At 51.9% G+C, this 27,500-nt stretch overlaps 2 non-coding genes and 4 pseudogenes across 2 annotated transcripts; 4 read left to right on the top strand and 2 right to left on the bottom strand.

Annotated features, from left to right (window-relative positions):
• Positions 1 to 2,175: 2,175 nt before the first annotated feature.
• On the bottom strand, positions 2,176 to 2,350 carry LOC135376323 (U2 spliceosomal RNA; annotated as a pseudogene).
• Positions 2,351 to 3,201: 851 nt separating this feature from the next.
• LOC135376364 (U2 spliceosomal RNA) lies at positions 3,202 to 3,392 on the bottom strand. The gene has a single exon (XR_010417663.1). It is a non-coding gene; the product is annotated as a U2 spliceosomal RNA (small nuclear RNA).
• A 6,326-nt stretch (positions 3,393 to 9,718) lies between these two features.
• LOC135376264 (U2 spliceosomal RNA) lies at positions 9,719 to 9,899 on the top strand (annotated as a pseudogene).
• A 5,373-nt stretch (positions 9,900 to 15,272) lies between these two features.
• LOC135376262 (U2 spliceosomal RNA) lies at positions 15,273 to 15,453 on the top strand (annotated as a pseudogene).
• Positions 15,454 to 19,079: 3,626 nt separating this feature from the next.
• Positions 19,080 to 19,282, top strand: LOC135376273 (U2 spliceosomal RNA; annotated as a pseudogene).
• Positions 19,283 to 23,363: 4,081 nt separating this feature from the next.
• Positions 23,364 to 23,550, top strand: LOC135376357 (U2 spliceosomal RNA). The gene has a single exon (XR_010417658.1). It is a non-coding gene; the product is annotated as a U2 spliceosomal RNA (small nuclear RNA).
• Positions 23,551 to 27,500: the final 3,950 nt, after the last annotated feature.

Raw genomic sequence — 27,500 nt, 5'->3', positions numbered from 1 at the left:
AAAAGAATGCCGCTCAGCGGGCACCCCTGTCTGATTCCACTTCGGACAGCTATCACTCCGGTCACTTCTTCACCCGTAGCTATGGATGTAGTGTTATCCGCATACAGGTCTTGGACAATCTCGGTGAAAGCCTCCCCTGCACCGCTGGCTCGGACGCCTTCGATAATGACTGCGTGTGGAACGGAGCCAAAGGCGTTTGTAAGATCGAGAAAGGCGGCACAAAACTCCTTCCCTTTGCTCCGAGCATGGTCCATTAGGCGTTGGAGCAGATACTGGTGTTCAAAAACACCATCGTGTGGGAGGAAGCCCTTCTGAGCCTTTGATAGGACGTTGTATTCCTGGAGCCAGTGTTGCAGTCGGGCAGCCAAGCACTTCGTGTATAATTTGTTAATTGTCCTGCATAGCGATATTGGCCGCCAGTTCTCCACTTGATCTTGCTCACCTTTTTTGTAGATGAGAATAGTCCTTGTCGAACGCCACTCCATAGGTACGCGCTTCCACGTCATACACAGGTTGAATACTGCAGCGAGAAATGTACACTGCGGGTCGGCTGCGAGCCAATGACGGTATGTAAGACGATCTGAGCCCGGCGCAGTGTTCTCGCAATGTGTAGCTTTCCTACGCACCTCTTCCGGTGAGAACGGGCTGAGGTCTACTTGCTCTTCAGCCCTAGGCCGCTGGCATGCCGCAAGGTCTGGCGTAGAACTCGCGCTCCATACTCTTGAGAAGTGTCGTTCCACCTCGGCTGCTTCGATGGAGCAACGCGTAGGTGCTCCCTGTACAATTAAACGCACCGCCTGCCGGCGGTTCCTTCTGTATAAGCGTTGAATTGCCCTCGGGTCCTCCGGGTTAATGGTCCTGCGGGCTCCCTCATCTGCTTCCCGCAGAGGTGGTAGTTTTACATACTCTGTCACAGCCGCAGTCGCATCTTCAAGGAGGTGTTCAAACCTCCCCCACGATTCTTCTGTTCGTACTCCGTTCATAATTTGGCGGACCTCAGCTGCGAGGTCCCGCAGGAGCTGTAAAGGGCCCGTACCTTCGCCATGATTATTTGTCTCTGTTGTAAGGCCCTCTACTTGCGTGGTTGGTGGTTCTTCTGGTAGCTCGTCGCCATCGTTGTCGATCACTCGGGTCGTCACGATGTGCGAAGCCAGCAGTCCATCTTGGCTGTTGCGTATCTCGGACGCTGCTGCGTTGTCACGTGGAGTCAGCACAGGCCTTGGTTCCTCAGTCAGCGTAGCGGCCAGGGAGCTGAATAGACTCGCCTGAAGTGCGCCGTTTATGGCCCCGGCGCGCTCCACGAGATCGCCGTCCTCGTTCACCGAAGCGGTTTGAGCCCGCTCCGCACTCGCTGGCGTTCTCTCCTGGTCACGCCCTCCCATATGGTCATGTAGGCCCACTTGCTCTCGGGATAGAGCAGGCTCCCGATACTCCGCACCCGTGGCAGATGACGGCAGGGCGGAAAGCACGCCGGCGCATTCCGGTGTCCTTGATCTATCTCCCGTGGAGCACGTTGCATCCACCCGCGATGACGTCTGGTCAAGGCACGACGGTGTTAGAAGAGCTTCTTGCGACGATATCAGTTCATTACGTGAGGACGACGTATCGGTGGTTGAAAATACAGTCATGCTCTGACTGGCGGCCGCTGGGCTGGTTGTACTGCGTGTGTCATGGCGGAGAGGGGCGTTGCTCTCCTGTGCGGGTTGAGCTCTGCCAGCCGACTCGCATGTTCTTGTTGCTCGTCTGCCTTTCTCCTCTTCCTTTTGGTGCCAGAGCATATGATTCGAGAGTCCTTTCCTTGAGGGGAATGAGCGGTCACACGTTGTACACAAGTGCGGGAACTGTCGTGAAGCCGCATTAGGAGCATCGTGATCTTGAAGGCACTGGTGGTAGAGTGGCCTAGGCCCCAACGTGCTGTTGCATATCCGACACCGGTATACCGTGCTCGTAATCCTTGCCTTGTGGGCCAGCTCCAGGTGACGTTCCAAGGAGCGCCGCTGGGACGTCCATACTCCTGTGCGAAAGGCAGTAGAGCAGTCATCCTCCGGGCAGGTGAAGTGGTCCGGAACAGGAAACCATACCGTCAGGCGGCCACCAGAGCGTTGCGGTTGTCGCTGCTGAACGCTGTCTCCAGGACTACGGGCAGCCATCCGGGCACTTTGATCAGCTCTTGCTATCAGCTCGAGATCAGAAGCGAGAAATACTACACTTTGATCTTAGCCAAAAGGCCGAGAAGCGATACTACACTTTGATCTTAGCCAAAAGGCCGAGAAGCGATGTATCAGATATTAAGCTGATAAGAACAGAAATGTACTACACTTTGATCTTAGCCAAAAGGCCGAGAAGCGATAAATATTACACGTCCATCTTACGCTCTGGTCACGGTCGCGGCACCTGCCTCCTCGGGTGTCACGTCGCCAAATTCAACATGATGTGGTGCGTGTAAGAAGCACTAGAATGATAGTCGGACTGCATGAAATGCGCATGTTAGCGGACGGAACTCGTGTTTCTTTCTCCCTTGTATCCGCCAAAAGACCGAGAAGAGATATACACTGCACGTCTCCCCTGTTTCGCTTCTGTCGCAGTCTCGCCTTCTGCGTCCGCGCGTGGCACGTCGCCGGTTTGGGCATCGTGGTATATGGGTACGGAACACTAGGGTGTTAGTACTAATGCATCACGGCCCGTGAGATAAAAATGATTGATTGGAAATTGCAAGAGAGAGGAAGAAAGAAAGAAAGAGAGAGAGAGAGAAAGAAAGAAAGAAAGAAAGAAAGAAAGAAAGAAAGAAAGAAAGATAGATAGATAGATAGATAGATAGATAGATAGACAGACAGACAGACAGACAGACAGACAGACAGAGAGAGAGAGAGAGAGAGAGAGAGAGAGAAATAGATAGATAGATAGATAGATAGATAGATAGATAGATAGATAGATAGATAGATAGATAGATAGATAGATAGATAGATAGATAGATAGATAGATAGATAGATAGATAGATAGATAGATAGATTGAATGAATGAATGTGTACCCTAGTGGCCAGACAGGACATTTCCCAGTGGTTGTCTCCAGTGTGTTCTGTGTCTGCTGTAGGTTCCCTGCTTTGCTTGGTGTTGTTTCTACGCTTCCCTCTTTTGCCTGTCTCTGGTCATCATGGCTGATGCTTATTGATGCTGTTTCGGAATTTTTGTTTTTTGTTTTGAGACGGGTGGGCCACACCTGGAGGTAGTGCAATACCAGGGCAACCCTTGACAGTGCCGAGGCGAGCTTCAGACACACTGTCTCGGGCCAAAAATAAGATTAATATCGTGAGTCCAAATAGGGCTCGTATCAGATATTAAGCTGATAAGAACAGATGTGTTTTATTAATGCTATTTACATGCTTGAAAAGAATGGGTTACAAAGTATTACGTTAACTCTATTTACACTGTTTACGTGTTTACATTATTTACATGCTGCGAGGAAGCAGGGCTGCGGGTCCCTTATGAGCTCCTAGTTACGTGTGACACGTAAATGTCCCTTGATGCGAGTATGACGTCGCTCACTGATAGTTTTTTCATCGTTTTCAGGTATGTCTTGGAGCATATGCGCTTGAGCAGGCGGTCATTTTGTGGGTCCCAGCTTCCTAGTGCGCCAACGATGATGGCCTCCGTGCGGACGCGGTTGAACCTGCAAAGTAGGTGCTGTCGCACGGGTTCGTATTTCCGTTCCTTCTCTTCTCTGGCTACTTTGAAGGCTTCCAGGCGGTTGTCAAAAGGTACTGTCACGTCCACTATGATGGCTTCTTCTCCTCTGGACAGCACCAGGTCTGGTCGGAGGTTAGTGTCGCCCACTGGTTTGTTCTCGCTAATGATGGAGTACCGCATCTGCGCCGCTGACTTCACCCTCTCCACGATCTTGTTGTGCCTTTCCGTGTAGGCCGCGCTCTTCTCCATGCAGTGGCATAGTACATGTGGGAGTGATTCAGATGCGTAGCCACATCGACGACATCTTTTGTCTGCGTTCGCGTTCCAAGGCTGGGCGCCGTTCAGAGGTAGTTGGTTCAGTCTTGCTTTGTGTATGAACCGCCATGCTGCGAACGTCATGTAGTCCCCAGTCGTCATGAAGTGGCTGCTGGCTGGGTCCGCTGCTACCGCTTCTATCACTTTCCCCTGGTTGGGAAGTTGCTGTAGCTCGGCGTCTCTCTCCTTGCACAGGTCTGCCCGGAGTTTCGCCATCAGCTTCGTGCGTGCGTTGTGGGTGATTGTTGATCCCGCACGGGTGATGGCTGGTCCTGCGTCGTTGCTGAGCTCCCAGGTGATGTTGAGGCGTCCGGAAGCTTTGCGCGCCTCAGTCCAGGTGCTTCTGAGAGGGTTTGACGCGCCCCGGAAGTCCCCTTCCGTGTTGCAGTTGAGGAAGGCCTCGATGTCTTCCGTGTTGGCATCCCTTCGGAGTCGCTTGCTGACTGTGTGCTGTAGCTCGGTTATTGCAAGCCTGGCGACTTCCGGGTCCCTGGATGTTAATAACTTGAACGCGTTGTCCACACGGCAGAGGTCGCTCATTTCTGCCGCGATGGGGATTCCGCAACCTCCGCCTTTTCTTGACCCGTAGAGGTACAGTGTGGTTGCAGGTTGTGGCAGGTATAGCGTCCGTTTGATCATGGGCTTCAGCAGGTCGTCAAACTTCCGCCACTCCGTTTTCCCGAGGGTCCCGCACCTCATGGCGAAGTTTAGTGCCGGGTAGATGAATGTCCTTAGGGCATCTAATCGCTGCCAGGGTGCCAGTGCTGATTCCATAATCTTCTTGGCAGCGTTGATTGTTTCACGCAGGTCCTCCACGTCGTTTGCAAGCATGAAGCCCACTGGTCTGCCAAGATATTTCAGGGGCTCGTGGTCGTGCAGCGTCGGGATTACCTCGTTGTCGATCCTGATTGGCATCTCTCGCAGGCCGACTGGTTGTTTGCCGGACAGGTGCAGGGCTTTGCACTTTCCCGGGTTCAGTTTTAGTCCGAGCTGTCGTGCCATTGTTGCGACTGTGTTGACTCTATCTTGGAGGGTTGATGGGTCCTGCGCTAGTGGGGCGATGTCGTCGGCGTATGCCAGGATTCGGTGAGTGGAGTCCGCGCCTTGTACTTTCCTGAGGATGACATCAATCACCATGTTGAAGAGGAGTCCGCTTAGCGGGCACCCCTGTCGGATGCCAGCTTTGATGTTGATTGGTTCGGTCTCTTCTCCGCTGGTAGCTACTCTCGTAGTGTTCTCGGTGTATAGATCCCGTACGATCTCGGTGAACGCTTCTCCGGCACCGCTGCGGCAGGCTGCTTCCACTATTGCGTTGTGCGGTACCGACCCAAAGGCATTTGAAAAGTCCAGAAGGGCCGTGCATAGTTCTCCTGCCTCGGATCTGGCTCGGTCGAGGAGGGTTTGCAGGACGAAATTATGTTCGAATACGCCGTCGTAGGGCAGAAAGCCCTTTTGGCAGTGGCTGATCACATTGTTCTCAGCAATCCATGTTTGCATTCTTGAGGCCAGGCATCCTGTGTATAGTTTGTTGATGGTCCTCATCAGTGATATTGGCCTCCAGTTCTGTAGATCGTCGCGCCTCCCCTTCTTGTGAATTAGGATCGTTCGTGACGATTTCCAGCTTCGCGGCACTCTCCGATACTTGAGGCACATGTTGAACGTTGCCGCTAGGAATGTGCACTGGGGGTCTGTCATTAGCCAATGCTTGTAAGTGATCCTGTCTTCCCCAGGTGCCGTGTTTTCGCATCGTCGTGCTCGTTTTCGGACTTCTTCTGGGGTGAAGGGACTCAGCTGGACTTCTTCTCCTGCAGGACGCACCGTTGTGAATACACTTGTGTCCGCCGTTTTTTCCTGCCATAATTCTTGGAAGAATTGTCCTGCCTCTTCAGTCGGGATTTGGCACTGGGTAGTTTCTCCCTGCACAATTAGTCTCGCAGCCTGCCGGCGGTTTCTTCTATACAGTCTCTGTATAGCTCGGGGATCTTCCGGGTTCACCTTTCGACGGCTGGGGGTGCGTTCGGTGATTTCGGGTATTTTTGCGGCTGTCTTCACTAAGGTGACGGCATCCTCCATGGCCTTCTCGAAGCTCGCGTAAACATTGTCAGATTTTGGCTGCTTGATCATTTCGTTGATTGTCCTTGCCAATTGTTCGAGTGGGCTGCGTTCATCTGCTGGTTGTTGGTCCGTTGTTCCTGGGCGGTCTTCGGATCCCCCGCTTGGGTCATGATCTTGTGTCGCGTGTAGCTGCCCGTCGTTAGTAGATTCTGTTACCCCAGGAGTGGCACTGCCGAAGGTGGTGCTTTCGGTCTGGGATGCACTGCATTCCGCCGAGGATGGGGACTCGTCTGTTTCTGTCCCAGGTTGGGTGAGGGGTTCGTCGTGACTGCTGTTGGCTGCTGTTTCCCCATCTTCGGTAGATCCCTCTTCGGGGACGTCCGTTGACCGCAACTGGGCTGCTCTCCGCGCTCTGGCATCCTGACGGCGATGTAGGTTCTCATGATTGCTGAGGCCTCTTCTTGATGGGAAGGTTTCGTGGCAGGTATTGCATTTGAAGGGGAAGGCGAGGGCGGTTCTGGATCTGTTGCTGAGGGGTGACGCGGCCGGGCATTGCTGTTTATGCTGGGTGGGACGCGGACCAAGGACAGTGTTGCATTTGCAGCAGCGGTGTTTTACGGTGGTGATTCGAACCCCGTGTTCGTTTTCTAGATGGCGCTTCAGGGACGCTGCCTGTGAGGTCCATGTTGTTGACTTGAAGCGGCGGGTGCATCCGATTTCCGTGCAGACGAAGTGGTCGGGCACTGGGAAGGAGAGGGTGAGTGCCGTGTCCTCTCGCTGTGGCTGATCCTCCTCCCTGAGGGTTGTAGTGGCTGGGGCGGTTAGCAGTTCTCCAAGGCCCGGCGTCCTCACAGAGGACATAGGGACCGGACCTCCCCCGGACTGTAAAGGGGTACAGGGCTGCAGCTGTAGAGGGCTGCGGGGGTCACCGCCTGGTGCAGCAATCCGATCTGCGGGGGGTGGAATGTCCTGGCGGGTGGGTCCAGGCAGGGCTGAAGGCTGGCTTGGAGGCTCCAGGCTCGAGGACATATCAGGAGGCGTGAACAGGTTGTCGCAGGGGCCTCCCGAGGACGATCCCTCTCTGCAGTGTAGGGCGCTGCATGGGCTCCGGGGTTGGGGGCTCGCCGCGTTTGTGGGGCACTCCGAGGGACTCGGGCTAGCCGGCGTGCCAGGTCCGTCTTTGTCCTGGGCAGTAGGGAGAGCAGGGGTCCAAGGCAGGAAATCTCCTGCACCGCGGGTGATCTTGGCCGGGCGGCGCATCTCCCAGGTCGAGGGTGGCGGGGGCATGCTCACAAGGTGGCCAGCCCCGGGTCAGGCTGCTTCAGGAGGGGGCAATGAACCAAGCCCACAGGGGCCCTCCTTCTGCTGGTGTTCAACGCCCTGAAAAGGGCGGTAGACAGCAGAGCCATCTACTTAACACCGCCTGTGAGAGTGGTTGCTTTGGAGCGAGGGGCTATAAACCAAACCTGGAGGCAGGCCTCGTCCTAGGCTCGGCACCCTAGTCGTCCTGAAAAGGACGGTACACAACAGGGCGTACTCGGTGCCACCACTCTCAGACCTTTTGGCGATCGAAAGACTACACTTTGATCTTAGCCAAAAGGCCGAGAAGCGCTGCCAAAAGGGCTTCTGCCGTATGACGGCGTGTTTGAACATAACTACGTGCTCCAAACCCGACTTGATGCCGCCCGCACCAGCAAGAAAGACCTGTGCGTCGCCCTACTCGATGTCAGCAATGCATTCGGGTCCGTCCCTCACAAGGCCATCATCGATGCGGTCCAGCACAGCGGAGCAGGAAGCGTCTTCACCGATATAGTCCGTGACCTATATGAAGGGAACACCACCACCGTCATGTCAGGAGAAGGCTCCACCGAGCCGATCTCCGTGCAAGCTGGAATTCGCCAGGGATGCCCCCTCAGCGGCCTCCTTTTCAATCTTGTCATGGACGTCATTATAAGGCAGGTCCAGGCAAACGACGTACAGCACAACATCCTCGCCTACGCGGACGACCTGGCCCCAATGGCAGAAGACCCGGCCACACTGCAAAGGCGGATCAACACAGTCACCTCCATGGCACAGGCACTCGGGCTTAAAATGAACGCAAACAAGTGCCGCAGCATCCACCTCTCCGGGCGACAACCAGTGGGCCTCCGCGAAACATCATTCACCGTCAATGGCGAGGCGATAGAATCCCTGAAGGAGTTTGACAGTATTAAGTACCTCGGACGACCGACCGGATACAACATACTGCACGACGATAAAGACCTTCTTCAGATGATGGAACATGCCACCAGGATCATGACATCTCCACTTGCCCCCTGGCAACGACTCGATGCTATCCGTACATTCGTCTTCCCAGCGCTCAATTTCGCGATGCGTTGCGGATCTCTGGGGAAGACGGACTGGGAGAAGCTCGACCACCATTTGCGACCACTACTGAAGAGGACGCTCTACCTCCCGCAGTCGGCGTCAACAGACTACCTGCACGGAAGCAGAAAGGCTGGAGCTTGTGGCATACCTCTAGCAGCAGAGCTTAGCGACGTTTGTCGTATCGACAATGCCTTCAAGCTGTTGACGTCACCGGATACCGAAGTAGCGAAGCTCGCCTTCGACGAACTACACACAACTGTGACCAGACGACTGGGACACGAGGCTAGCCACGCTGACATCGAAGAATTTCTCAATGGCAACAACGAAGGCGACTTCCGCAGAGCGTGCAATCCCCTTCGGAATGTATGGACGGAAGCAAGGAAGGCGTCCACACGGTTGAAGGTGACGTGGGAAATAGAGGAGGACTCAGGACCAACGGTGTCCCGGGAGGCAACGACCATCACAAACAAGCAACGGACCAGACTGATGGCGTGTTTCCGGAGCCTACTTTCACACGTTAAGGACAACCATCTGCAAAGTCTCCCCAACCAAGGAAAGGCCATGGAGGCCGTCGCATTGGACCCGGCAAGCTCGCACTTCATGATCAGTGGCGACTACACACGATTCGCCGACTGGCGTTTCGTCCACAGAGCCCGGCTCAACCTCGTCCCGCTCAATGGAGCCAAGCCTTGGAGCCACCAGGACAAGCGCTGTAGGCGCTGCGGCCATGATTCGGAAACCCTGCCGCATGTTCTTGGCCACTGCATGAGAATGAGCACCCGCTACACCGACAGGCACAACAGAATCGTCGAGAGGGTCAAGAAAGCCGCACGAGAACGCTTCACTTTGATAAGTGAGAACCAACCAGTTGGTGAAACACGACTGCGACCCGACATCATCCTGGCCCGCGGCGAGGAAGCGCTCATCATTGATGTTACCATCCCCTTCGAAAACAGGCAGGAAGCACTCACCAAGGCAAGAGAAGCCAAAATCACCAAGTACCAGCCTGTCAAGGACCACCTCCTACGACGATTCAACAGAGTGCACGTCGACGCCGTCATCATTGGGGCCCTGGGAAGCTGGGACCCAGCTAACGACCGCTGTCTCCGACGCCTGTGCTCTAAGCAGTACCTAAAGAAGATGAAGAAGATGGCCACAAGTGACGTCATCTCTGCATCCAGGGACATTTATGCATTTCACCTGACTGGACAGTCGCCCACATAGTTTCTTGACATTAGCTCTCACTGACCTCGATTATTTCCTGTAAATCATATGTGACTCTTTTAAATATTTGTAAATCATGTTTCTAGCATTAATAAAAGCAGTCTGTTCTTATCAGCTTAATATCTGATACGAGCCCTATTTGGACTCACGATATTAATCTTATTTTTGGCCCGAGACAGTGTGTCTGAAGCTCGCCTCGGCACTGTCAAGGGTTGCCCTGGTATTGCACTACCTCCAGGTGTGGCCCACCCGTCTCAAAACAAAAAACAAAAATTCCGAAACAGCATCAATAAGCATCAGCCATGATGACCAGAGACAGGCAAAAGAGGGAAGCGTAGAAACAACACCAAGCAAAGCAGGGAACCTACAGCAGACACAGAACACACTGTAGACAACCACTGGGAAATGTCCTGTCTGGCCACTAGGGTACACATTCATTCATTCATTCATTCATTCATTCAATCTATCTATCTATCTATCTATCTATCTATCTATCTATCTATCTATCTATCTATCTATCTATCTATCTATCTATCTATCTATCTATCTATCTATCTATCTATCTATCTATCTATCTATCTATCTATCTATCTATCTATCTATCTATCTATCTATCTATCTATCTATCTATCTATCTATCTATCTATCTATCTATCTATCTATCTATCTATCTATCTATCTATCTATCTATCTATCTATCTATCTATCTATCTATCTATCTATCTATCTATCTATCTATCTATCTATCTATCTATCTATCTATCTATCTATCTATCTATCTATCTATCTATCTATCTATCTATCTATCTATCTATCTATCTATCTATCTATCTATCTATCTATCTATCTATCTATCTATCTATCTATCTATCTATCTATCTATCTATCTATCTATCTATCTATCTATCTATCTATCTATCTATCTATCTATCTATCTATCTATCTATCTATCTATCTATCTCTCTCTCTCTCTCTCTCTCTCTCTCTCTCTCTCTCTCTCTCTGTCTGTCTGTCTGTCTATCTATCTATCTATCTATCTATCTATCTTTCTATCTATCTTTCTTTCTTTCTTTCTTTCTTTCTTTCTCTCTCTCTCTCTTTCTTTCTTTCTTTCTTCCTCTCTCTTGCAATTTCCAATCAATCATTTTTATCTCACGGGCCGTGATGCATTAGTACTAACACCCTAGTGTTCCGTACCCATATACCACGATGCCCAAACCGGCGACGTGCCACGCGCGGACGCAGAAGGCGAGACTGCGACAGAAGCGAAACGGGGGAGACGTGCAGTGTATATCTCTTCTCGGTCTTTTGGCGGATACAAGGGAGAAAGAAACACGAGTTCCGTCCGCTAACATGCGCATTTCATGCAGTCCGACTATAATTCTAGTGCTTCTTACACGCACCACATCATGTTGAATTTGGCGACGTGACACCCGAGGAGGCAGGTGCCGCGACCGTGACCAGAGCGTAAGCTGGACGTGTAATATTTATCGCTTCTCGGCCTTTTGGCTAAGATCAAAGTGTAGTACTCTCCTTTGATCGCCATAGGCCTGAGTGTGGTGGCACCGAGTACGCCTTGTCGTGTACCGTCCTTTTCAGGACGATTAGGGTGCCAAGCCAAGGACGAGGCCCGCTCGCGGGCTTGGTTTATAGCCCCTCGTACCAAAGCAGCCACTCTCCCAGGTGGTGTTAAGTAGGCGGCCTGCTGCCTACCGCCCTTTTGAGGGCGCTGAACGCCAGCCGACGGGGGGCCCTCTTCTGGGCCTGGATCATTGCCCCCTCCCGAGGCAGCCTGACCCTGGGCTAGTCACATTGTGGCATTGCCCCAACCGCCTATGCGTGTGCAGGGCCGCTCCCTAGGCAGACGGACTGCTCTCCCTTAACGTGTACGACACACCCTTCCGGCGTCATGTCACCTGGCCTGGAGACTCCCAGCCTTGCAGATGGCAGCCCACCAAACGGTCTGAGACCGGACCCACCTCTGCAAGACGACTGCACAGGCGGATACGAACCCCACGGGCCCCTCTACCTCCCGCTGCCCTGCAGCCCCTTACACTGCAGGGACGAATCGATCTCCCTCCCCCCTACAGAGGGAACGAATCTCGGGTTACCGCCGTCGCCCTCTGCGAGTACACAGAGTCGATCGCCACCGGAAGCTGCAGCCCTCTCACCATCTGAATATGGAAACCTCCAGCCAGTCAGGGAAGGAACGATACTTACAATTTTCTTCCCGATACCTGACCACTTCGTCTGCTGCGAGGAGGACTGTGCCATCTCCTACCGCTCAGCCAGCTGGACGTCGCAAAGGGGCTCCCTTACCAGGCACCTTGAACGAGCCCACCAGATACGGATCTCGTCCACCAGATTCCACTGTAGCTACTGTGGGGACCTGCTGAATTCCAGACCAACATCGCATCAGTGCAGCGGCGGCCCGTCACGTGATTCTCTCCCCCTGCGGCGAGCATACAACCATCACTGCGAGCACTGCAGTGAGTCATTCCCCACAAGAAAGGGACTCCACAACCACACTATCTGGCACAAGCGAGAACAAGCTCGTGACGCGAGAAGATCCGCGCTACGCTGCGAGCAGTTTGAACCGCCCCCGCAAGAAGACGAATCTGTCAGCGAGCAAGCTCACGCAGCTGTCCCAGGCCAATCAGGCACCACCAGCGAGACCAGTGAGATGGACGAAACGATCAATGCCACAGCAAGTGGGTTCATAGATGAGCACCCCACTCAGACACTCGGGGGAATCGAGACACCCTGCGAGGAGCCACCTAGTAACAGCAATGACGGCGTGGATCACCCACTGACAGGAGAAGGGCCTCTCTCCTCACGCATACGGGAACAAAGCCAGGACGAACCAAATAGTGCCCTTAATGATCTTACGCAGGAAGTCCGCGCCATCTACTCTGCAGACGTATCCAGTGACGGCTGGAACCACTTTGAAGCTTTGCTGGAAAAGGCAGTGGACCAGGTGGCAACAGCAGCAGGCCTCCCATCCAAAAACCTCGCCACCCCTCGCCGCACCATCAACCCGGACGACCCGCGGGCCATCCAGCGATTGTATCGCAGAAATCGTCGTCAAGCAATCCGGCTTATCATGAACGGTCCAGGCAGGCGGTGTCCAGTCGACACGAATGACGCTACATCATACTTCGCGCAGCTCTGGCGCAGCGGAGACACCGAAGTAGACACTGCTGCTCTGCAAGCCCGCCCGGCCGCTGACAACACAATTTCCATGCACCCCTTCACACCGGAAGAGGTACTAGCAAAAGCTCGTAAGTGCGAAAACACTGCCCCCGGGAGCGACAGACTGACGTATCAACACTGGCTGAAGGCAGACCCAAGGTGTATTTTTCTGGCTTCCGTGTTCAACGTCTGTCTCAAGTACCGCAGAACACCAGCCACATGGAAAGAGACACGAACGATATTAATCCACAAGAAGGGAGACGAAAATGACCTCAGCAACTGGCGACCCATCACCCTCATGAGGACCAGTAACAAGCTGTACACGGGATGTCTGGCCAATCGTCTCAAGAAATGGATTATGGATGAAGGAGTCCTGAGTCGCTGCCAAAAAGGCTTTCTGCCCTATGACGGCGTGTTCGAACATAACTACGTGCTCCAAACTCGACTTGATGCTGCCCGCACCAGCAGGAAAGACCTGTGCGTCGCCCTACTCGATGTCAGCAATGCATTCGGGTCCGTCCCTCACAAGGCCATCATCGATGCAGTCCAGCACAGCGGAGCAGGAAGCGTCTTCACCGATATAGTCCGTGACCTATATGAAGGGAACACCACCACCGTCATGACAGGAGAAGGCTCCACCGAGCCGATTTCCGTGCAAGCCGGAATTCGCCAGGGATGCCCCCTCAGCGGCCTCCTTTTCAATCTTGTAATGGATGTCATTATAAGGCAGGTCCAGGCAAACGACGTGCAGCACAACATCCTCGCCTACGCGGACGACCTGGCCCCAATGGCAGAAGACCCGGCCACACTGCAAAGGCGGATCAACACAGTCACCTCCATGGCACAGGCACTCGGACTTAAAATGAACGCAAACAAGTGCCGCAGCATCCACCTCTCCGGGCGACAACCAGTGGGCCTCCGCGAAACAACATTCACCGTCAACGGCGAAGCGATAGAATCCCTGAAGGAGTTTGACAGCATTAAGTACCTCGGACGACCGACCGGATACAACATACTGCACGACGATAAAGACCTTCATCAGATGATGGAAAATGCCACCAGGATCATGACATCCCCACTTGCCCCCTGGCAACGACTCGATGCTATCCGTACATTCGTCTTCCCAGCGCTCAATTTCGCGATGCGGTGCGGATCTCTGGGGAAGACGGACTGGGAGAAGCTCGATCACCATTTGCGACCACTACTGAAGAGGACGCTCTACCTCCCGCAGTCGGCGTCAACAGACTACCTGCACGGAAGCAGAAAGGCTGGAGCTTGTGGCATACCTCTAGCAGCAGAGCTTAGCGACGTTTGTCGTATCGACAATGCCTTCAAGCTGTTGACGTCACCGGATGCCGAAGTAGCGAAGCTCGCCTTCGACGAACTACACACAACTGTGACCAGACGACTGGGACACGAGGCTAGCCACCCTGACATCGAAGAATTTCTCAATGGCAACAACGAAGGCGACTTCCGCAGAGCAAGCAATCCCCTTCGGAATGTATGGACGGAAGCAAGGAAGGCGTCCACACGGTTGAAGGTGACGTGGGAAATAGAGGAGGACTCAGGACCAACGGTGTCCCGGGAGGCAACGACCATCACGAACAAGCAACGGACCAGACTGATGGCGTGTTTCCGGAGCCTACTTTCACACGTTAAGGACACCCATCTGCAAAGTCTCCCCAACCAAGGAAAGGCCATGGAGGCCGTCGCATTGGACCCGGCGAGCTCGCACTTCATGATCAGTGGCGAACACACACGATTCGCCGACTGGCGTTTTGTCCACAGAGCCCGGCTCAACCTCGTCCCGCTCAATGGAGCCAAGCCTTGGAGCCACCAGGACAAGCGCTGTAGGCGCTGCGGCCATGATTCGGAAACCCTGCCGCATGTTCTTGGCCACTGCATGAGAATCAGCACCCGCTACACCGACAGGCACAACAGAATCGTCGAGAGGGTCAAGAAAGCCGCACGAGAACGCTTCACTTTGATAAGTGAGAACCAACCAGTTGGTGAAACACGACTGCGACCCGACATCATCCTGGCCCGCGGCGAGGAAGCGCTCATCATTGACGTTACCATCCCCTTCGAAAACAGGCAGGAAGCACTCACCAAGGCAAGAGAAGCCAAAATCACCAAGTACCAGCCAGTCAAAGACCACCTCCTACGACGATTCAACAGAGTGCACGTCGACGCCGTCATCATTGGGGCCCTGGGAAGCTGGGACCCAGCTAACGACCGCTGTCTCCGACGCCTGTGCTCTAAGCAGTACCTAAAGAAGATGAAGAAGATGGCCACAAGTGACGTCATCTCTGCATCCAGGGACATTTATGCATTTCACCTGACTGGACAGTCGCCCACATAGTTTTTTGACATTAGCTCTCACTGACCTCGATTATTCCCTGTAAATCATATGTGACTCTTTTAAATATTTGTAAATCATGTTTCTAGCATTAATAAAAGCAGTCTGTTCTTATCAGCTTAATATCTGATACGAGCCCTATTTGGACTCACGATATTAATCTTATTTTTGGCCCGAGACAGTGTGTCTGAAGCTCGCCTCGGCACTGTCAAGGGTTGCCCTGGTATTGCACTACCTCCAGGTGTGGCCCACCCGTCTCAAAACAAAAAACAAAAATTCCGAAACAGCATCAATAAGCATCAGCCATGATGACCAGAGACAGGCAAAAGAGGGAAGCGTAGAAACAACACCAAGCAAAGCAGGGAACCTACAGCAGACACAGAACACACTGGAGACAACCACTGGGAAATGTCCTGTCTGGCCACTAGGGTACACATTCATTCATTCATTCATTCATTCAATCTATCTATCTATCTATCTATCTATCTATCTATCTATCTATCTATCTATCTCTCTATCTCTCTCTCTCTCTCTCTCTCTCTCTCTGTCTGTCTGTCTGTCTATCTATCTATCTATCTATCTTTCTATCTTTCTTTCTTTCTTTCTTTCTTTCTTTCTTTCTTTCTCTCTCTCTCTCTTTCTTTCTTTCTTTCTTCCTCTCTCTTGCAATTTCCAATCAATCATTTTTATCTCACGGGCCGTGATGCATTAGTACTAACACCCTAGTGTTCCGTACCCATATACCACGATGCCCAAACCGGCGACGTGCCACGCGCGGACGCAGAAGGCGAGACTGCGACAGAAGCGAAACGGGGGAGACGTGCAGTGTATATCTCTTCTCGGTCTTTTGGCGGATACAAGGGAGAAAGAAACACGAGTTCCGTCCGCTAACATGCGCATTTCATGCAGTCCGACTATCATTCTAGTGCTTCTTACACGCACCACATCATGTTGAATTTGGCGACGTGACACCCGAGGAGGCAGGTGCCGCGACCGTGACCAGAGCGTAAGATGGACGTGTAATATTTATCGCTTCTCGGCCTTTTGGCTAAGATCAAAGTGTAGAAGTGTGGAAAGAATTGCTGCCGATGCTCAGCCTTGCCCCGCACAAGCCAGCAATGAAAACTATTCTACGTGAAGCGGAGTCTGAAGAAAACTGGAGAACGTTCGAGGCACGTCTCGAAGCTGCAACCGCGGACATAAGGAGCGCCCTGCACATCCCGGACCCGTGTGATGAAGGACGACAAAGGAAAGCCGTGAATCCGGAAAATCCCCGTCAGATCCAGCGTCTCTACCGCAGAAACCGACGACAGGCCGTCCGCCTCATCACCGAAGGCAAGCCCACCAGATGCAGCATCCAGCGCACGGACATCGAATCCTACTTCCGTGAGACCTGGGCAGAAAAGAGGTCCTCAACACACATACTGAGGCAGCGTGACCGTCCCGAAGAACAAATGAACTTAGGTCGCTTCACGGCGGCTGAAGTGAAGATGAAGGCACGCAAGTGTGAGAGCACCGCCCCCGGCGACGACCTACTCACCTACAAGCACTGGATGTCCGCCGATCCTGAATGTGACTTCCTGGCTACCGTCTTCAACATCTGCCTCAAGTATCGACGCATACCGGACATATGGCGCTCGTCGAGGACCATCCTGATCCCGAAAAAAGGGGACCCCAACGATATCCACAACTGGAGGCCAATATCCCTATCAAGAACAATCAACAAGCTCTATACTGGATGCCTGGCTGTACGGCTGCAGTCATGGCTCCTCGAGAACGACGTCCTGAGCAAGTGCCAGAAGGGTTTCCTCCCCCACGATGGCGTTTTTGAGCACAACTTCGTGCTCCAGGAACACATAGACGCCGCCAGAGCTGGAAGAAAGGACTTCTGTGCTGCGTTCCTCGACCTTTCTAACGCCTTCGGGTCTGTGCCACACATTGCGATAGTGGACGCTGTCAGCGGAAGCGGAGCCGGCGATGTGATCACCGAGATCGTACGGGACCTCTACAGGGACAACGTCACGAGGGTGGTAACCTGCGAGGGTCCCACTGACGCCATCGAAATACGTGCCGGGATCCGCCAGGGTTGCCCATTGAGTGGACTCCTTTTTAACCTGGTCATTGACCCAATAGTGCGTGATATCCAGGACACAAACAGGATTACTTCCAGCGGCCATAGCATACTCGCTTACGCTGACGACCTCACGCCAATGGCAAACAGCGAAGTCAGGCTGCAGGCCCGCATCGACCAAGCCGCCAGTCTGTTGAGACAAATCGGCCTAAAATTAAATGCAGCCAAATGCAGGTCACTCTTCATTTCCGGACGGCAGCCTGTCGGGTTACGTGACGTCATATTCAAGGTGGACGGGACTCCCATAGGATGTCTACGAGACTTCGAATCGTTTTCATACCTTGGAAGACCCGTCGGCTACAACATCTTCCGAGACAACGGTGAAGTGGACGACGCCATCGAACTGGGGAAGAAGCTCCTGAATTCCTGTCTTGCACCATGGCAAAGGATCGACGCCATCAAGACCTTCCTGTATCCATCACTGAATTTCGCCATGAGGTGCGGCGTGCTCGGAAAGACCGACTGGTCACGGCTCGACAACGCCTTGCGGCCACTGATCAAGCGGTCATTGTACCTTCCCAAGTCTGCGTCCACTGACTACCTCTACAGCAGCAGCAAGGCGGGAGCATGCGGCATTCCACTAACCACAGAGATCAGTGACATATGCCGCCTGGATAGTGCCTTCAAGCTTCTAACGTCGCGTGATCAAGAAGTGTCAGCCATCGCCATGTCAAGCCTGACAAGAACCGTGGACAAGCGCCTCGGCCGCGAATGTGGCATCGAAGAACTTTGCCAGTATCTGAGCGGCGAAAACGAGGGAGACTTCAGGCTGCGAAGCAATCAGCTCCGCAACGTATGGACTGAGGCAAGAAAGGCATCATCCAGGCTAGGCGTCTCATGGGACCTGGAGGAGGGCAACATTAGCATCACGCGTGAAAACCAAACAATCACCGTATCGCAACGCACGAAGCTAATGGCCATCATCCGCTCTCAGCTAAGCCTCGCCAGAGACCAGAGCCTGCGGGAGCTTCCAAGCCAAGGAAAAGTGATGGACTGCGTCTACAGGGACAAAGCCAGTTCCCACTTCATCCGCACCGGGACATTCACCAGCTTCGCACAGTGGCGCTTCATCCATCGAGCCCACCTCAACCTCCTCCCTGTAAACGGCGCGCGCCCCTGGGCTCCTAACGACGACAAGCAATGCAGAAGGTGCGGCCACTCGAATGAGACCCTTCCACACGTGCTGGACCACTGCATGCCCTCTTCCGCAAGCTACCAGGCCCGCCATAACGAGATAGTGGAGAGCGTGAAGGCAGCGGCTCGTGGAAAGTACACCGCGATTTCCGAGAACATGGCTGTCGGCGGCACAGGGCTACGGCCTGACCTCATCTTGTGCAGAGGAGAGGAGGCCATGATCGTGGACGTCACCATTCCGTTCGACAACCGCTACGAGGCACTGGCTGCAGCACGGGCGGAAAAAGAGGCAAAGTACGAACTTCTCAAGCCCCACCTCCAAAGGCGCTTCCACCGTGTCTCAGTCCAAGCCATTGTCGTCGGAGCGCTCGGTAGCTGGGACCCGGCAAATGACAAGGTGATGAAGAAGCTATGCACGAAGTCCTACCTGAGACTATTCAAGAAGCTCTGTGTGAGCAATGTGATAGCTTCTTCACGAAACATCTATGTCGAACATGTGACTGGCAACCCAAGTGTTTAGCGAATCCATTCTACATATTTAGCTCTTCATTCCTGCTTATCTTTCCCCCTGCCTTCTCATTTTGTAACTATTTTGTGCCATACTTTGTAATCTCACGTTTTGTTTTTCCATCAGTTTGTTACATGTCCTAAACATTGAATAAAATTTTTCTGTTCTTATCAGCTTAATATCTGATACGAGCCCTATTTGGACTCACGATATTAATCTTATTTTTGGCCCGAGACAGTGTGTCTGAAGCTCGCCTCGGCACTGTCAAGGGTTGCCCTGGTATTGCACTACCTCCAGGTGTGGCCCACCCGTCTCAAAACAAAAAACAAAAATTCCGAAACAGCATCAATAAGCATCAGCCATGATGACCAGAGACAGGCAAAAGAGGGAAGCGTAGAAACAACACCAAGCAAAGCAGGGAACCTACAGCAGACACAGAACACACTGGAGACAACCACTGGGAAATGTCCTGTCTGGCCACTAGGGTACACATTCATTCATTCATTCATTCATTCAATCTATCTATCTATCTATCTATCTATCTATCTATCTATCTATCTATCTATCTATCTATCTATCTATCTATCTATCTATCTATCTATCTATCTATCTATCTATCTATCTATCTATCTATCTATCTATCTATCTATCTATCTATCTATCTATCTATCTATCTATCTATCTATCTATCTATCTATCTATCTATCTATCTATCTATCTATCTATCTATCTATCTATCTATCTATCTATCTATCTATCTATCTATCTATCTATCTATCTATCTGTCTGTCTGTCTATCTGTCTATCTATCTATCTATCTATCTATCTATCTATCTATCTATCTATCTATCTATCTATCTATCTATCTATCTATCTATCTATCTATCTATCTATCTATCTATCTATCTATCTATCTATCTATCTATCTATCTATCTATCTATCTATCTATCTATCTATCTATCTATCTATCTATCTATCTATCTATCTATCTATCTATCTATCTATCTATCTATCTATCTATCTATCTATCTACCTACCTACCTACCTACCTACCTACCTACCTACCTACCTACCTATCTATCTATCTATCTATCTATCTATCTATCTCTCTCTCTGTCTCTCTCTCTCTCTGTCTGTCTGTCTGTCTGTCTGTCTATCTATCTATCTATCTATCTATCTTTCTATCTATCTATCTATCTATCTATCTATCTATCTCTCTCTGTCTGTCTGTCTGTCTGTCTGTCTGTCTGTCTGTCTATCTATCTATCTATCTATCTATCTATCTATCTTTCTATCTTTCTTTCTTTCTTTCTTTCTTTCTTTCTTTCTCTCTCTCTCTCTTTCTTTCTTCCTCTCTCTTGCAATTTCCAATCAATCATTTTTATCTCACGGGCCGTGATGCATTAGTACTAACACCCTAGTGTTCCGTACCCATATACCACGATGCCCAAACCGGCGACGTGCCACGCGCGGACGCAGAAGGCGAGACTGCGACGGAAGCGAAACGGGGGAGACGTGCAGTGTATATCTCTTCTCCGTCTTTTGGCGGATACAAGGGAGAAAGAAACACGAGTTCCGTCCGCTAACATGCGCATTTCATGCAGTCCGACTATCATTCTAGTGCTTCTTACACGCACCACATCATGTTGAATTTGGCGACGTGACACCCGAGGAGGCAGGTGCCGCGACCGTGACCAGAGCGTAAGCTGGACGTGTAATATTTATCGCTTCTCGGCCTTTTGGCTAAGATCAAAGTGTCCGAAGAGTCACGCGGCCGGCAGCCAGTCAACCCCGACAACCCCAGAACCATCCAACGTCTGTACAGGAGGAACAGACGCCAAGCAATCCGACTGATCACTCAGGGCACAACCGAGAAATGCAGCATCCAAACCCGAGACATTGAGAACCACTTCCGTGAGGTCTGGTCGCCCACCACCGCAGACACGACGGTCCTCCAGTCTAGAAGACCGGCAGATGGGCAAATGAACTCGCAACCGTTCTCCTGTGGGGAAGTACGGGCAAGGCTCCGAAAGTGCGAAAACACGGCACCAGGCGACGACAGGATAACCTATGCCCACTGGAAATCGGTCGACCCTGGGTGCGAGTTCCTAACGGAGGTTTTTAACTTCTGCCTGCACTACAGGCGGACTCCAGACACATGGCGCAAGTCCTGCACCGTTCTCATCTACAAAAAAGGTGACCGGACAGACCCAACGAACTGGCGCCCCATATCACTGGGGAGAACCATCGCCAAACTGTACGCAGGCTGCTGGGCATCGCGACTGCAACTATGGATCCAGGATGAAGGAGTGATCTCAAAGTGCCAGAAGGGATTCCTCCCCCACGACGGTGTCTTCGAGCACAACTTTGTCATGGAGGAGCGGATCAACAAAGCACGAGGAGGAGGAAAAGATCTGTGTGCAGCTATGCTGGACTACTCCAATGCTTTCGGCTCGGTTCCCCACAACGCCCTCGTCGACGCCGTCTACGGAGCTGGATGCGGCCCCGCATTTACCGATATCATTCGGGACCTCTATACAGGAAACTCGACCACCATTATAACCAACGACGGAGGAACCAACCCAATTCCCATAGAGTCCGGAATACGCCAGGGATGCCCGCTCAGCGGCCTACTGTTCAACCTTGTAGTGGATCCCATTATACGGAGAATCCAAGGAAATCACAAGGACCACCGCATCCTAGCGTACGCCGACGACATCACACCCCTCGCCGAAGACCCAGCTACCCTGCAGGACGCCATCAACGAAATTGCAACCATGTCTGCGAAGCTAGGTCTACACCTCAACCCCAGAAAATGCAAGACAATGCACCTATCCAGTGCGCAACCTGCGGGCCTGAGAGACACGACATTCTCCACGCTCGGCGAACCCATCCCAACGCTGCACGACTTCGAAAGCCATCCGTTCCTGGGGAAGCCTATTGGGTTCAACGTCCTCCGCAACAGCACAACCATCCAGAACACCACTGCCACTGCCGAAAAGATCCTCAACTCCATGCTTGCGCCGTGGCAGAGACTAGATGCCCTGAAGACGTTTATCTTCCCGGCACTCAACTTTGAGATGAGGATGGGCGTGGTCGGAAAGACGGAGTGGCAGAATCTCGATAGCAAGCTTCGCCCACTCATAAAGAAGACGCTCTACCTACCAACAGGGGCCACCAATGACTACATCCATGGCAGCAGGGTCGCCGGAGCCTGTGACATACCCGTGGCTGCAGAACTCAGCGACCTCTGCAGAATAGACAGTGCGTTCAAGCTGCTGACATCCAAAGATGCAGAGATACAAGAGATGGCAAGGACAGCGGCCCAACGCACTGTTGAAGGGAGACTAAGACGTCCGGCTACCTCACGAGACATCGCAGACTACCTATCCGGGAATGGAGAAGGCGACTTCAGGGCTCCGGCAACACAACTAAGAAGCGTATGGACAGAGGCCAGAAAAGCATCCCGGAGAATGGCAGTGACATGGGAGCTCCAAGACGAAGGCCCCTACATCACGTGCGGAGAAGTGTCTCTCTCTCCCACGCAGCGCAGACGACTCCTCTCCTCCCTCCGCCAGCAACTCAGCAAGAGTCGAGCCCAAAAACTCCAGAGCCTCCCAAACCAAGGCAAAGTAATGGAATGCGTCGCCGCGGATCCAGCAAGCTCCCATTTCATCCGCACTGGCGCCTTCACTACATTTGCTGATTGGAGGTTCGTGCATAAGGCCCGACTCAACCTCCTACCGCTGAATGGGGCACGACCGTGGCAGTCAAACCGCGACAAAAGGTGCAGAAGATGTGGTTTCGAGAGCGAAACCTTAGCCCACGTCATCTGCCACTGCATGAGGCAGAGTGCCGCCTTAACAGGGAGACACAACGAGGTGGTGGAACGCATCAAGAAGGCAGCCTCCGGCAGGTTCAGCATTATGTCCGAAAATCAGCCAGTGGGAGGTACTGGGCTCCGACCAGACCTCATCCTGCAGAAAGGTGAAGAAGCCATTATAGTCGACGTATGCTGCCCCTTCGAGAACCGCATGGAGGCACTCCAACACGCCCGTGAAGCCAAGGAGCGAAAATACCAGCCTGTGAAAGAAAACCTGCAGCGACGGTTTCAACGCGTCTCCGTCGAGGCTGTCGTAGTTGGTGCCCTTGGGTCTTGGGACCCTGCCAATGATAGACTGCTGCGAAGAATGTGCCCAAAGTCGTACGCGAAGAAGCTGAAGAAACTTTGCATCAGCAGCGTCATCGCAGCATCTCGCAACATATACGCGGCCCACATCAGTGGAGAACAGAGTACGAGACGACCAACTGCGTGTTAACAAGGCAAACCAAGCCAAAACAATATTGCACCCTGACTGTACATATATTATATTTTGTGAACTGTCTACTATGCATGCTATGTAATGTCATTAACATCGAATAAAATCTCTGTTCTTATCAGCTTAATATCTGATACGAGCCCTATTTGGACTCACGATATTAATCTTATTTTTGGCCCGAGACAGTGTGTCTGAAGCTCGCCTCGGCACTGTCAAGGGTTGCCCTGGTATTGCACTACCTCCAGGTGTGGCCCACCCGTCTCAAAACAAAAAACAAAAATTCCGAAACAGCATCAATAAGCATCAGCCATGATGACCAGAGACAGGCAAAAGAGGGAAGCGTAGAAACAACACCAAGCAAAGCAGGGAACCTACAGCAGACACAGAACACACTGGAGACAACCACTGGGAAATGTCCTGTCTGGCCACTAGGGTACACATTCATTCATTCATTCATTCATTCATTCAATCTATCTATCTATCTATCTATCTATCTATCTATCTATCTATCTATCTATCTATCTATCTATCTATCTATCTATCTATCTATCTATCTATCTATCTATCTATCTATCTATCTATCTATCTATCTATCTATCTATCTATCTATCTATCTATCTATCTATCTATCTATCTATCTATCTATCTATCTATCTATCTATCTATCTATCTATCTATCTATCTATCTATCTATCTATCTATCTATCTATCTATCTATCTATCTATCTATCTATCTATCTATCTATCTATCTATCTATCTATCTATCTATCTATCTATCTATCTATCTATCTATCTATCTATCTATCTATCTATCTATCTATCTATCTATCTATCTATCTATCTATCTATCTATCTATCTATCTATCTATCTATCTATCTATCTATCTATCTATCTATCTATCTATCTATCTATCTATCTATCTATCTATCTATCTATCTATCTATCTATCTATCTATCTATCTATCTATCTATCTATCTATCTATCTATCTATCTATCTATCTATCTATCTATCTATCTATCTATCTATCTATCTATCTATCTATCTATCTATCTATCTATCTATCTATCTATCTATCTATCTATCTATCTATCTATCTATCTATCTATCTATCTATCTACCTACCTACCTACCTACCTACCTACCTACCTACCTACCTACCTATCTATCTATCTATCTATCTATCTCTCTCTCTCTCTGTCTCTCTCTCTCTCTCTCTGTCTGTCTGTCTGTCTGTCTGTCTGTCTGTCTATCTATCTATCTATCTATCTATCTTTCTATCTTTCTTTCTTTCTTTCTTTCTTTCTCTCTCTCTCTTTCTTTCTTTCTTTCTTCCTCTCTCTTGCAATTTCCAATCAATCATTTTTATCTCACGGGCCGTGATGCATTAGTACTAACACCCTAGTGTTCCGTACCCATATACCACGATGCCCAAACCGGCGACGTGCCACGCGCGGACGCAGAAGGCGAGACTGCGACAGAAGCGAAACGGGGGAGACGTGCAGTGTATATCTCTTCTCGGTCTTTTGGCGGATACAAGGGAGAAAGAAACACGAGTTCCGTCCGCTAACATGCGCATTTCATGCAGTCCGACTATCATTCTAGTGCTTCTTACACGCACCACATCATGTTGAATTTGGCGACGTGACACCCGAGGAGGCAGGTGCCGCGACCGTGACCAGAGCGTAAGATGGACGTGTAATATTTATCGCTTCTCGGCCTTTTGGCTAAGATCAAAGTGTAGATCGCCAAGGGCCGGGAAGATTTTTTCTAAAGATCGCCAAAGGCCTGAGAGTGGTGGCACCAAGTACGCCTTGTTGTGTACCGCCCTTTTCAGGGCGATCAGGGTGCCAAGCCTAGGTCGAGGCCCGCTTGCGGGTTTGGTTTATAGCCCCTCGTACCAAAGCAGCCACTCTCGCAGGTGGTGCTAAGTAGGTGGTCCGCTACCTACCGCCCTTTTCAGGGCGTTGAGCATCAGCCGTAGGAGGGCCCCCTTGGGGCTTGGTTCATTGCCCCCTCCTTAGGCAGCCTGACCCGGGGCTGGTCATTCCCTGTCCTTGCGCAGATTGGACCCTCTCGGACCGCGCTGGAGCCTGTCTGGACCCGGATCCTCCTGCTATGGACGTTACGCTTGCGAACACCATGAGCGGACCCCTCTCCACTTCTCCATCCAGGGGAACCTCCCATCGCGCTACCGACCCTGATGGCACAGCAAACCCCACGGCCATCACCCCCACCGACAGGGCACATCCTCTGCGTGCATCGTTGCTGTCGGACAACCGCGACCGCCTCATAGACCCCTGCAGCCCTTTACACCACCTGCAGCCCCACGACCCTCTACACCGTGGGGAAGGTTCCACGGGTATGCCCTCCGTGAGGGCCCTGGACCTTGGGACTCTATCAGGAGAGGACACCCCGCCACCCCTGATGGACGAGCGACAGCCCCAAAGAGCAGGGAACATGCTTACGGTCTTCTTTCCAATACCAGACTATTTCAAATGTACGGAGACTGACTGCCACCATAGATTCCGGTCAGCCACGTGGACGTCACAACGTGCATCCCTCACCAGGCACATGGAAGCAGAACACAACATCCGAGTGCACTCCATCTACTACGAATGCACGCTATGCAATATGACATTGGGCTCCCGGCCATCCAGCCATCGCTGCTCCCTACAGCGGACTGGAGCAAGCCAGATCACCAACTTCAGGCACAGGTGCGCGTGGTGCAACAAGACATTCCCAACTGCAAAGGGCAAGAACAACCACGAAGCAACCCATCGCAGGCAGGACGCAAGGGAACGACTAACCGACGCAACACGCCAACTGCCAGAGCCAGAATTGACGCCACCCAGCGAACTGCAACCAGCTGACTCTAGCTCCCTCCTTCTAGATCCCTCAGTGCCAGTCTCCACGGAATCACAGGCTCATAGATCGCCAGGAGCCGTGAGCAAATCTGCGACTGAGAATTGTTCCCCCTCGGACAGCGTCCAGAAATCCCCTGCCCCTCCTGAAGACCGAGAGAGAGAGGGAATTGACTGTGGGACGGGCCAAGTAACGGTCTACGTGAACACTAACCTCTCTCGGCCGCACCTGGAAGACACACGAGAGGAACAGCGCACAGCACACTCCGCGCACGGAACCGCCAATAGAGTCCACACTTCCTCTGAGCTACAATCTGAACCTACTCTCTTGGATGCTGTTCGACACGAGACAGAGAACGTAACCGGCGTCCTCACCTACAGCTCCGAATACTCACCCCGGCGCAGTTCCACTGAGGAATGCGGTGAGACACAAACAGAAGGAGCCACCCCTGCCGCGAGCTCATCAGCTCAGGTGAACTCGCCAGAAGCTCGGTACGCGTTGTCGGATCACCTGCACAGGGTCAACGAGCTGTCCCAGATGCCTGCAGACGAAAGTACCTGGAATTCCTTTGAGGAGACTCTCAAAAAAGCAACAGAAGCAGTCGTCCATCATGTACGGCTACCGGAAGCAAGCGCAAGAGAACGCCGCACAATCAATCCAGATAACCCTAAACAAATCCAAGCCCTGTACCGCAGGAACCGAAGGCAGGCTGTGCGATTGATTACACAAGGAAGGCCCACACATTGCGATGTACCAGTGGGCGAAGTGGAAAATCACTTCAAAGAGACGTGGAACCAGAAGGAAGCAGATATCGATATCCTCCACCAGAGACCGAGGGCAGAAGAAGAAGTCCCTCTCCATAAATTCACGCCAGAGGAGGTCCTCAAGCGTCTGCGCAAGTGTGAGAACACAGCACCTGGCGAAGACCGACTCACCTACCATCACTGGAAGACGGCAGACCCTGACTGCCGATTCCTTGCGGCCGTATTTAACACGTGCATTAGATTCTGCAGGGTTCCTCAAGACTGGAAACACGCCCGTGTCGTCCTGATACACAAAAAAGGAAGCCGCTCAGACATGACCAACTGGCGCCCCATATCCCTAATCCGAACTATCGCCAAGCTTTTCACCGGATGCCTCGCTTCCCGTGTACTACATTGGGCCCTGGAAAATGATGTCATTTCCCCCTGCCAGAAAGGATTCCTTCCATACGATGGAGTCCTGGAACATAATTTCATCCTTCAGGAACGGCTGGATAGGGCAAGGACAGCAAAGGGAGATCTCTACACGGCTTTCCTGGACTTTTCCAACGCCTTCGGGTCTGTCCCACATCACGTACTAACAG

This window comes from Ornithodoros turicata, unplaced genomic scaffold (assembly GCF_037126465.1).
Source record: "Ornithodoros turicata isolate Travis unplaced genomic scaffold, ASM3712646v1 ctg00001067.1, whole genome shotgun sequence".
Lineage (NCBI taxonomy): Eukaryota > Metazoa > Arthropoda > Arachnida > Ixodida > Argasidae > Ornithodoros > Ornithodoros turicata.
The sequence above is the reverse complement of the archived record's forward strand: the minus strand, read 5'-3'. Positions and strand labels throughout refer to the sequence as shown.